Genomic DNA, 11970 nt, shown 5'->3' with positions numbered 1-11970 from the left:
CTGATATTCAAGATCACTATACAACATGTCATCTACATATATTTTCTTCTACCAGAACACATACATTTTACATCGCATCCCCGCAGCTACTCTTACCTTAAGGGAGAAATACAATTTGAGGTGGACTCTGTCCTGATCCATTTTGGGTTTCATGGGAGTCGCAATAAAGAAAAATAGCTTCCTATGTTTGTGTCCTATGGTGGATGCTAGCAGTATACACAGAATGTGATCTTTAGCACTACATGCTGCAAACAGACTGTTACAGACAAATAACATGTTCTCTCTTGTGAATGCATAATCTTCCTACAAATTTCTCATCTCAATCCCACCTGCCTCAATGAGCCAGTGAAATATCATAAAATTCCTGTCAGAACCTTTTTGTGAGGGCCGAGGGGCAAGCAGGAGCCTGTGGGGGTTGAGAACTTTTTCTCTTGTTATCCTGGGGCTCAACATACTATAGACACTGAGTAACTGGGTAATGTGCCACTCCTTTAGCACTTGACTGTCAATGGTACCTCAGGTCGAACCAGCCAAGGCTCTTCAGGGGAAGGTAGGTACAAGGGGCCCGATTCACAGAACTAACTTAGGACAAATTCCTAAACTTACTACTTTTGGTATTCACAAAAGGCATTTAGTAGTAGTAAAGTTAGGATTTTGTCAAATTCAGCTCTTGGGCAAAACACTACTAAGCTCCAAGTCTCACACAGGCCTAATAGCCTGCTTCCTCCTTACCTCAACAGCGACCTTCAGAAGAATCCGGGAGCCAGAGTGTTTCTTACTGCTATGTTCCCCACTGAGCACTTCACACCTGGCCTTTGGGAGGTCGCCTGGATCTGTGGCCTGGGGTCGCCACAAGTGGTGGCTTCCTGCTGAAGCAGCTCCTCCTACTTTGCGGTTCCTGCCAGTATGTCAGGGAAGCCGCTGTGCTCCTGTAGGCTGTTGTTCCACTGGACGCTCACGAATTGCGGGGACTTTTCCAACACTGTGACAGTCCCAATGGCCCTCGGTGGCCAGCTTCTGGTGAATGGGGGACACAGACATTGTGACAGTCCCAATCTGGTTGAGAACTCTAGACAACAGCCTCAACTGTCCTCAGTGGCCCCCTTTCAGTACAGAAGGGATCACAGACTAGTGTGATGTTCCACAGCCTCTGTGGCATGAGTAACGGCCCACAGTCTTAGTTGCAGGGACACCAGACCACAGTCTCAGTTGCACAGGTGATAGCCCCAAGAGTCCTAATGGCCCACTCCTGGCACACAAAGGGCCATGAATAAGGACAATGCCCCCAACGAGCACAACGGTACCAGGCAAAGTCACACAACCACACAGCAGACTAGAATTGGATATGCAGACAGTAGGCAGGTGCTCCATGCTCATGGCAAGTTTTCTTGGCTCCTGGTTAATAGCCCCTCACCCCAATAGGAGGCTGGCAGACCTTTGTCCCCAGTCCTGGTTCCAGCAGGAAGGAAGTTTTGGTGAGCTTCCCTCTCTTGATGAGACGGTGCTGTTTAACAATGTCAGGGGCACATGCTTCGACCTTTATAGACAAACTCCAGACATATGTGATTTATTCTATGGCCTTTGAAATGAATTAATGTGGGGGTGTCAGCTCCTTTAAAGTACTCTATCATCTGCACTGCCCTTTGTCAAAGAGACTGTCTACTACTACCGGAATGGTTCTAATTCCCATTACCCATAACCCATGACCCGTAACAGAGGCCAAGTAAGCAACTAGGGATCCCACCTGGATGTTAACCTCCACTGAAATATGCACCATTGAAGTCCAAAGAGCTAGGCCTTTATCTTTATCAAATCCCCTGGTAGTACCAACCTTATCAGTCCCACCATCCCCCTGACAATGAGCCCAGGCCCCACCGACCAGTAAACCTACCTTCAACCAAACGTCCCTTTGATGTGCACAATTTTCAAAAAGGTATATCAGCTGCCCTCTCTTCAGTATGTGTCTCTCCCCAGCCTTTGAGAATGTCAACAATACACGTCCCCTGTCTGGCGGTTGCCATACTCAGCCTCTCCAGGCCCTAGACATAAAAAATGGTACCCAGGCCCCCTTGTTAAGAACTATCCATAGGACCACACATTCAATTTATCACACACACGCAAGTATGATGCGCTATCCAGTGCTACACACACTCCATGCAGCCCAAGGGTGAGTTAAATACAAAGCCACAGAACTTTACATTAGTGAGCCAGTCAGCCCTACTCATGTGAAATAGGTAAAAAGGCCTGGTCACATTACTGTTTCTACTGAACACAAAATTGTCTATGCTGCCACTACTGCGTTTTTGTCACTGGAATCCAGAGACTGTGGTCTACTTCACCAGGGTAGCACTTGGTGAGCCCCTTCTGTTCTAAGAAGACCACTTTATCATGCGGCTGGCCAACTCATCGTGCACACATGTGATCTGTGTTTGTGATGACCAAAAATCAGTACTATACATCTAGATATCATTGTAGTTGGGGCACTCAGGGTAGGGTTGCATATTGGTCATCAGGCAGGGGACTTTCATTCCTAACAATCTCTTGATATGCAAACATTTTATGCGCTTGACCCTGCCTTTTGTTTACTCTTGGTACCTTTCTCAATGCCTCTTTGGGGTGCAGAAAAAATAATAATTACAATATTTATAAATACAGAACCATTCAGATTTGAAATGCAGAAATCACTATCATATTTATCTATTTTAATCTTATGGCACATTGCCCATTGCACTCGTTTCAATCATTCCAATTTTGCTCTATCTTCAGCAAACGGCAACCAACCTAACCAGCAATGAGTTAGCAAAAACACAAACAAACTGTCTGTATATATATATATATACCAAAATTCCAAGAGGCATGAACTTCGATGAAGAACTTTATGTGCACTTAGAATAAAAACTAAAGTCATGGGGCCCCAATGAAATGACAAACGCTCTCGAAGAAGATAAGAAAACGCAGCATGAAACTATAATATATATGCATAGAATTTAAATGTATAAATAATATGGGTACTATACCATGAAAAAGGACATACACACAGAAATGTCAAATAAGGTGTATAGATATATCCCAAAATAATGAGAATACTAATATATTTAATTTTGAGAACATGCAGCGTATTCTAAAAATGCAAAAAATGAAACATTTCGCTATCAAATGTATCCCATAAATGAGTGAGAACACTGTCTAACAAAAGTGGATTCTTGTATGTAATTTAGAACTACATGTCCCAGAAGTCTATAGGAGTAGTAGACACTAAAAAAAGTATAAACAGTTGCAGGAGAGTAATTGCAGTTACAGTGAGCAAGGCCATCAGGCTGAAACGCGTTGGTGTTAGACTGGACACTGGAATAAATCTGTGAACAGAAGTTGCTGTGTGCGGCGTCCTTTGTACTAAAAATTGTTTTCTGGCCATTGGTCTGGCCCAACGCCGGCACCCGCTAAAGAGCGATCCTGTTACAAGACCACTTTGCATCAAAATATATATATATATATATACTTTTTTTTAATAAAGTTTTTGAGCGAAGCAAAACTTAGAAAAAACATTTTCATGCTTCGAGCTCAAACTTTAATTTCCGCTTCATCATACAATAATAATTGATGTTGGCGTGCCACTGTGTGGTGACTTTTATTCCCTTGCCTCTCTTGTTTTTGCACCTTAGCAATGTCATACAAAGTTATGTTTATTGTATATTCGGCACTAATTCAATGAAACTACGAGTCTTTTTTCACTGCCACTCCCCTTGTAGTTCTTGTCACATGATTGTATGTGGTGCACATTGGTTAAAATGGCGATTGTAATGAAATAAAACTTCGGTGACCAACCCTGCTGGTCAGGAGAAACGCGTCGGAGGGCTGACTGAAAATAAAATACTTTGGCCAGCACACAGTTTCGTCAACTTGCGGCGTTTACTGCTTGGGAGGAAGCATATGGTAAAGACCAGACTTCGGAAGTCTTTTTTGCGACGAAACACCCGCTGGTTTGGTAGGCGGCAGCAATTTCTGAAGTAAGGAGGAGTTGAAGTTGAAAGTCTGCCCCCCCCCACTGAAATTGCATTGAGGAGTTTTTCAAGCCCCCCGGAGCAACAAGGAGCGTGCCTGCCACAGCCGCGAGACGTGTTTGAGTCGGAGGACCCACGCGGCAAGCTACGGTGTGACAGGTAAGAGACGCCCAATAATTTCGGGAAGCGGGGAAGCCAGGTTGATATACAGACACTTGAAGCATTGTTGCCTAAAGTCCCTGGCGGTTGATGGTCAGGAACGTTGTGTTCTAGGAATAACTGCAAACAATAATGTCAGCCCAAAAACTTCAAGAGGGGGAGGAAGCTGCCCTCTCCATCTTCGATGACACAGGCGTTTCAGCAGTAAGATCGGTAGTGCGAGACACGACCGTTAAAGTAACTGACGTAATGGCGAGGCTTAAGAGACTTGAGAAGCTGAAACAAGGCGAATTATCCAAATGGTGGGAGCCGAAATCTTTCCAGCGCTACCTGGAAGTTAAAAGGATCCCTCGTGGCTTAAGGATCATGGTGGCGCCTACTTCTGAAGAACACGACCCCAATATGTTGCGGGAATGGGCAAATAACAATCATGACTCTTCATGCAGAATGTTGGCCATCCTGATTAAGTATGCGGAAACAGATAGACAAAAGATGCTAGCCGAAATCGAACAAATTCAAGCAATGATGGAGAAAGAGACGGATCAGGAGACCATAACCAAGTTTAACAAAGACCTGAAAGAGCGTTTGAAAAAAATTTGAGATAACTATAAGAGAGAGAAAGGCCCAGAAATTTCTGAGGGATAAACAAGATTATGAACGCGGCCAAATTTATACCTTCGCCAAAAAATGTGATACTCTTCGGAAACAAAGGATGAACCCCAAGGTTACTGGAGCTGAACTACAACCTGATCCTAGTAGCTTGCAAAGTTCAGAAATAGATACAAATCTGGAAGAAGGCCAAAGCAGACCTAGCAAGCTGGTAGATCCGTCTGTAATAGATGAGTTCGCTTTTTTAGAAGAAGAGAGGAGGTTCAATCTCAAGCCCATGCAGAAAGTCACCTACAGGGGCAAACCAAAAGGAAGAGGCAGAGGAGCCGGAGGTGCAAAAGCAGGAAACAACAGCAACGTAGCGCCAGGAAAGGTGAACAAATAACTGGCGATATGGAGGAAAAGGACACAACAATAGTCAACCTAACAAACATTACCCTCTCAGCAAAAGAAGAAAGAATATTAAAATTAGGCCTTTCCTTTTGCCCACCAGCAGATTTCAACTATGCAGACACGCGAGTAGATGCATACAAATTCGTAAGAAACCTCAAGCTCAAAAAGTTATTTGCATTGAACAAACACCGTAAAAAGTCTATGTCAAATGCCATCTTGGATGATGAAAATATCAATGAGAATTTATCAGTGGCAGACATGGGTTTATTGCTAAACCTACAAAGTAGTGACTCTTTAGCAACCGGTGGCGTTGATAGCTCTTCTCAAGGTGCTTGCAACATTAGTGAAGATCCACTTGAGATAACAAACAGTCAAGCAAGAATGGTTGCAAAGGAGGACGTCGATATCAGCATTAGTGTACCCATGGACTTCAGATCAAGTTTCAAGTTTACCCCATTGAGTCTACGAGATACAGTAGATGTGTTTCATGAATTAGTGATAAATGACTTAAAGAATCTGGAGAAATGCACAAGTGTACAATATAAAAATTTCACAAAGCAAGAAAAAGAGTATTTGGCTTTAATTACCAAACTAAAATCAGATCACAATTGTATAATGAGAGATGCGGATAAAGGGGGGAATATTGTTCTTTGGGACAGAGAGCGATATTTAAATGAGGCTTACAAACAACTGAACAACCGTTGTAACTATGTTAAGATCACTGAATCAGTCATGAATAACAACTTTGAGGTATACAACAGCCAATTACAGGATTGGTATAGGCAGAGCCTCATTTCATTTGAAGAATCGAAATTCCTGAAAATCATCAATCCAGTCACAGCAGTGTTTTACTTTATTCCTAAGGTACACAAAAGTCTTTATCAATGAAACTATTAAACTCAACTCGGCTCAACCCACAAAACCCAAAGTTTGGAAAAGAGACTGCAAAAAATTCAACCCAAACATCTTACCCATCTCCAGCCACAATCTACTCCTGCCACCTGCTGATGCCTCCAACGTACATGATCTCACCAACCATTATCTCAACTCCATGACTACCATAATCAACGAATTTGCCCCCCTTCAACTTAAGAGAGCTGCAACAAAAGACACCAAACCATGGTTCAATGGCTCATTTAATGATGATAGGCGCTCTCTTAGAACTGCCAAACGCAACTGGATATCGGTCCCATCCACCAAGCGCCTTATGATCCTAAAAGAAAAGAGAAATGCGTACTTCCGTAATATCAGGCGCACTAAAGCAGACCTCTTCAGTCATCAACTTGACCAAGCAAGACACCGACCAAAAAAACTCTTTGAATTAATCAAAACACAATCTAAAGACGCACCTCAGCGTCCACCAGACCTATCACAACCACAACCCACATGTGAAGACTTCACGGCCTTCTTCAATCTGAAGACTGAGAACATCAAATAAAGATCTCTTCAATGATCTTCTCGCTCACTCCTGTCCACTTACCAATACCTCCCATCTACCCATAAGTGCAACACTTCAATCACCCGCAAAGTCTGTTTTAAAAAACAAGGCAGCATGGTCTACCCTTTCACCTCTACTCTGAAGATGCCATAGGCGAGTTTCTCATGGCCCTGAAGCCTTCCAATCACCTCACAGAACCTCTTCCCGCAAATGCGGTTAAGGAACTTACACCATTGCTTTTCCCTCTCTGGACCAAAATCATTAACAGCTCACTCCTACAAGGTTGCATCCCTGACTCCCTTAACATTGGGCAGGTCTCTCCCATCCTTAAGAAACCCACAGCGGACCCTTCGGACCTAAACAACTACCGTCCTATCACCAATATTCCCACGCTGGCCAAACTTCTGGAAAAATGTGTTCAACACCAATTAACTAAACACATTGAACGCTTTAACTTTCTTAATAAACATTAGTCCGGTTTCCGAGCAGGTCACAGCACGAAGACAGCCATGACTCATATCATTAATGATGCTCTCCAGATGCTGGATGAGAATGGTTCATGCCTGCTTATCCTCCTAGACCTATCATCAGCCTTCGATACTGTCAAACACAAGAAGCTGTCAGATCTTTTGAACTCTAGAATGGGCCTGTCTGGATCAGTGCTCAACTGGTTTACCTCTTTTCTGCAAAACCGGACCCAAAAATTCAAGGCCAACAACTCGTTCTCCAAACCCTTGCCAGTCTCGCTAGGTGTGCCACAAGGTTCCTCGCTATCACCAACACTTTTTAATTTAATAATGGAACCACTCACAGATATGCTTCAAATGTCCAACGTGAAATTCCACATGTACGCTGATGATACCCAATTCTACCTTAAAATCAACACCCTTCAAGACATCAACCTTCTCAACACAACCCTCAAGACCACCCAAACATGGCTGGCAGAGAATCACCTAAAATTGAATGCCTCTAAAAATGAATTCCTCCTAATTGCCCCTCCTGCCTAAGTCCCCATAATGCACGAATGGATCAAACACCTCACAGCATTCAACGTTCAGCCAACTATTGTGGACTCAGCGAAATCACTGGGCATAACACTGGACTCCAACCTCAACATGCAGAAACATATTGGGATCGCCACTAAGGGAGCTAACTTCCAGATTAATACACTGAGGAAAATGAAACCCTTCCTACCGGCCAACGACTTCAAAATGGTGGTGCAAGATCTAGTTCTACCTCGTTTGGACTACGGAAGTGTCTCGCTTTGCAGTCTCCCTGCAGCTACTACTGCCCCCTAAGAGCCTCTACCAATGCTGCAGCGAGACTCATCACTGGATCAAAAAGAAGGACCCACAACTCCCCTGACCTTAAATCTCAAAACTGGCTGCCATTTGAAGCCAGAATTCACCTGAAAACAGCCTGCATGACGCATAAGGCCATACACCAGAAGGCTCCCAGCTATCTCACACAGAAACTTACATTATCAGGCGGACTAAGATCCATGAGAAGCTCTGGAAAACCTCCTTCTGAAGCCACAAAGATTCTGTAAGAAAAAACGTATAAGCGCTCCTTCACTGGAATGGCGCCCAGGATCTGGAATGCCCTCCCCCCAGTAACAAGGCTGAACCCTTCCACTGCAGCTTTCAAACCGGAAGTAAAAGAGATTCTCATGGCAAAATTCTCTTAAACACAGACCTCTGCTTCCTTGAGTTCCTATGTACTTGTTATCAATGTATAGCACACTAACTCTCGTTTTCATGGCTCCGCAGCTCGTGTTTCTCTGTCATCGTACTAGTCCGCTTTTCTCGGTCCCTTTGATGTTATTCTTGTTCTGATCTACTTAGTGCTACTGTTTTAACATCACCCCTGTACTAGTTTTGTACTTGTGACGCTATTATCCCCATGTACTGTAAATCGCTCTGATACCCGCAATGGTCTTGTCCGCGCTCTATAAAACTTTTTTTTTTTATAAATAAATGTGCTGATCAGAGCAGTGAAGCCTAGGAATCCACTTGGAATTGGTTCTTGTGGAAGAGAGTATCATATATCATAAGCCCTTACACTATGTGTCATCATGGATCATACGTGCGTCAAATAGGAGTGGTACTGTTCTGGAAAAGGTTGCAGGGTTAAGCCTTTGCCCGTAGTACAGAGGAAAGGTGTGTGTAGTCTGTCCCTGTCAAGATGAATAACAAGTGTTTAATGTGCTGAGAAGGCTTCGAGTAGTGCACCCAATTCCATAGAGACGGGCTGCTTTCGCAGCACTCTGTATTCTTCCCTGCACAAAGCGCCACTAGCAGCCATGCCCCATCACTTTTTAGCATGAAGTTCACTTATTCTTAGCTATTCAAAGAAGTTTGAGGGTGTTTGAGTCCAAGGTAGTGGGTGTCACTTGGAATGACTTACTGACCTCCACTGAGAGCCTTTAACCCCACAGTACATTTAATTACTCTGCTCAGTATGAATGTTTGGTAACCACTTTGTCATGACAATTCTTTGTGCTGGAAAAGGAATCATTGTATATATTCTGAAACTAATAGTAATAGTTGTCGTTGGTGTCATCTTGTTGATGTGAACAGTAAAGACTTACAAATGGCATTAGTCCAGGCAAGCTGAAAATTCTCTTAGAGAACGAGAGAGGATACCGGAGAGACTGCTGGACAGTCACTAAGAGAATCTGAAGAGGTTAGAGTGATTTCAACAGGGACGACTGGCTAAAACCTCTGTTTAGGTTGGTTCTTTCTTCAGGGGGTTCTAACTGGGTGTGTTGACTGTTAGAGCGCACATTTTGCTCTTTCAATTGAAGGGATGTATTAATATAATGAGTAGTCCACACCTACATAGAATTCTTACTGTATTAATTTAGGCCATTAGAACATGAACTGTAGTCACATGAAGAGTGACGTGTTAGGGATGTTTTCAATGTAACCGTGAAGAAATTACTGTTACAATTAAGTGTGTTTAGTTGAAAATATTAACGTGCAGCATTCATACATGTTGCTGACAAGAACTCATCTAAATGTGTTAAGTTAGATGTCCTTCATATAATGTTCATTTTATATGTGTAATATCATGAGGCCTTCTGTTATTTCAAATGTTGATCGATGATTTTGGTAGGCCTGAATTGTATTCTTCCCCTGGAAGCTCTTGCATTAGACTTAATAGTGCATTTCATGTGCATGTTGCATTTGTTCATTCTCACATTTCTGTTGCAGAATTCATCCTTGTTAGCTACAATAATGCCTTTGTTTTAGGAGTTATGATTAAGGAGGAGAGGATACATTGAACGATGAAACTGATAAAAAAGAATTGCTGTACTTTTTCATCTGAGCAAGCCTAGGAATCAAGGTCATCTTTTCAAGGCCTGTGAGCATTGCTGCCGCATGGAAAGGTTCCTACAGTAGGTGGCTCGACTGGATGGTGTGGTGCTGCAATTTATCTTAGGATACTATCAGGAGAGTACAGAATTCGAGCTAGGGAAAGTGTCCGGGGATTTCCGCCTTGCCTTGGGAGGGAGAGCATCTTAGGACGAGCTCTGAAGCTTTATGCTACTTGACCTGTCTAACGTGAAGAGTCTTCCTAGGAAGTCTTCACGCACTGACACCTTTATGGATATTGCCTTGTGAAATGCTACGGAGGGATGTTATGTTAGTGGAAGTGTAGGGACAGACAATTGCTTTATACCCACGAACCGCAAATGAAGGGGAAGGTTGATTTTTGTGCTGTTATCTTCTGTATACTGGTACTCGAACTATATAATTCTCTGCATGTTGCACCACCTTAATTTTACCAGTAGATTTAGCTCTTTATTAGTTTCCAATTTCTTTCTATAGTCTCATCTTGAGGTGCTTGTATGCCCAATTCTTCTTCTTCTTGGCTTTGTAATAAACTAACTAAATCTTATTGAGAGTCTTTGATTCTACTGAGTCATAGTTCATTGGAACCGTATAATTGTTTGGCTAACAATTTTCTCCCCTCCACACCTTCATGCTAATAGAAAGAGTAATCAGCCTGGGGTTCCAAAGTAGATTTAGAACATGGAACCCGGCTCCTACAGTACAGTATATACATAAAGCATCAAACTGAAATACAACAATTAACAAATAACTCCTACCCTGCCTGCCCCCAAACCTGTCACTGTTGGGTGTCTTGGTCAAGCAGCTCAACAATTTTTAAAAGTATTCCTCCAACTCCTCCTCCTGCCCAAAGTGGTGACCTTAATTGGAATGTATATCTTGAAGCAGTGGCTCGTTTAAAAAAACAATTTGCTGAAGAGCCGAATATTATGTTAGAAAGACATAATTTTTATGCTAGGAAACACAGAGAAGGTAAAAAAGTCGAAGAATACATTTCTACCCTTAGAGTTTTGGCAACCACATGTGAGTTTGGTCCTCTTTGCGATAATTATATCAGGGATCAGTTCATTTTCAACTGTTCTTCACGGAAGATTAAAGAGAGAATTCTTTTTGCAAAAATCCATCTCTGAATGAAGTAATCGACCTTTCTTTAAGCATTGAACGTTCTGCAATTACAAGTAAAGTAATGACTGACGCTTCAAAAAGTGGAGTCAATTCAGTTAATACTACTGACTCATGTCAGGAGAGTTCTGTGTGTTCTGTGAATGTTAAAAACAAAAATGAAAAATTTGCTCAGAAGAAACAATCTAATTTTTGTTACAGATGTGGATCAAAGAACCATTTTGGGAACTTTCAAGGGTGTCCTGCTATTAACAGACGTTGTGTCATTTGCAAAAAGATGGGCCATTTTCAAGGTGTTTGTAGGTATTTGAAGAAAGCGCCTACAGTTAACTATGTAGATTCTGATGATATTGATGATTGTGCCAACTCTTTTAGTAATATTGTTGTCACTTTAGATGATAATGGTCAAGTTAGCGACATAAAAGGTCCTTTATGCTCTGCTATAATTGATGGCATTCCTTTACAGGTGATGGGGGACTCTGGTTCTCCTTTCACTATTTTGAGAGATTCTACCTTCTATGATTTATGGAAAAGAAAAGTTGAATTGTTGCGTTCTGATGTAAACCCGAAAGCCTTTGGGGAAAAGGAAATCAACATGATTGGGTATTTTGAGGGTTTAGTACAATGTTTAGGTGGAGAAACTGTTACCAAAATTTATGTTGCTGAGAAAGGCAAAAATATAGTTGGCTGGAAGGATCTTGCCCGCATGGGTTTATATTTGGTTCCTGGGGAGGATAATCCAGTTAAGGTTGGGGATCTTCCTGTGTCAAGTGTGGAGTGCATGTCTGATGATCAAACTTTTGATGCAAAGCGGATTATGGAGGAGTTTAAACCTGTGTTCAATAACAAAGTTGGCAGTGTTGAGGGTTTTGAGCATAGGATAAGATTGGTT

The sequence above is a fragment of the Lissotriton vulgaris genome, chromosome 9, assembly GCF_964263255.1.
Source record: "Lissotriton vulgaris chromosome 9, aLisVul1.2, whole genome shotgun sequence".
NCBI classification, from domain to species: domain Eukaryota; kingdom Metazoa; phylum Chordata; class Amphibia; order Caudata; family Salamandridae; genus Lissotriton; species Lissotriton vulgaris.
Note: the sequence above shows the minus strand (reverse complement) of the source record.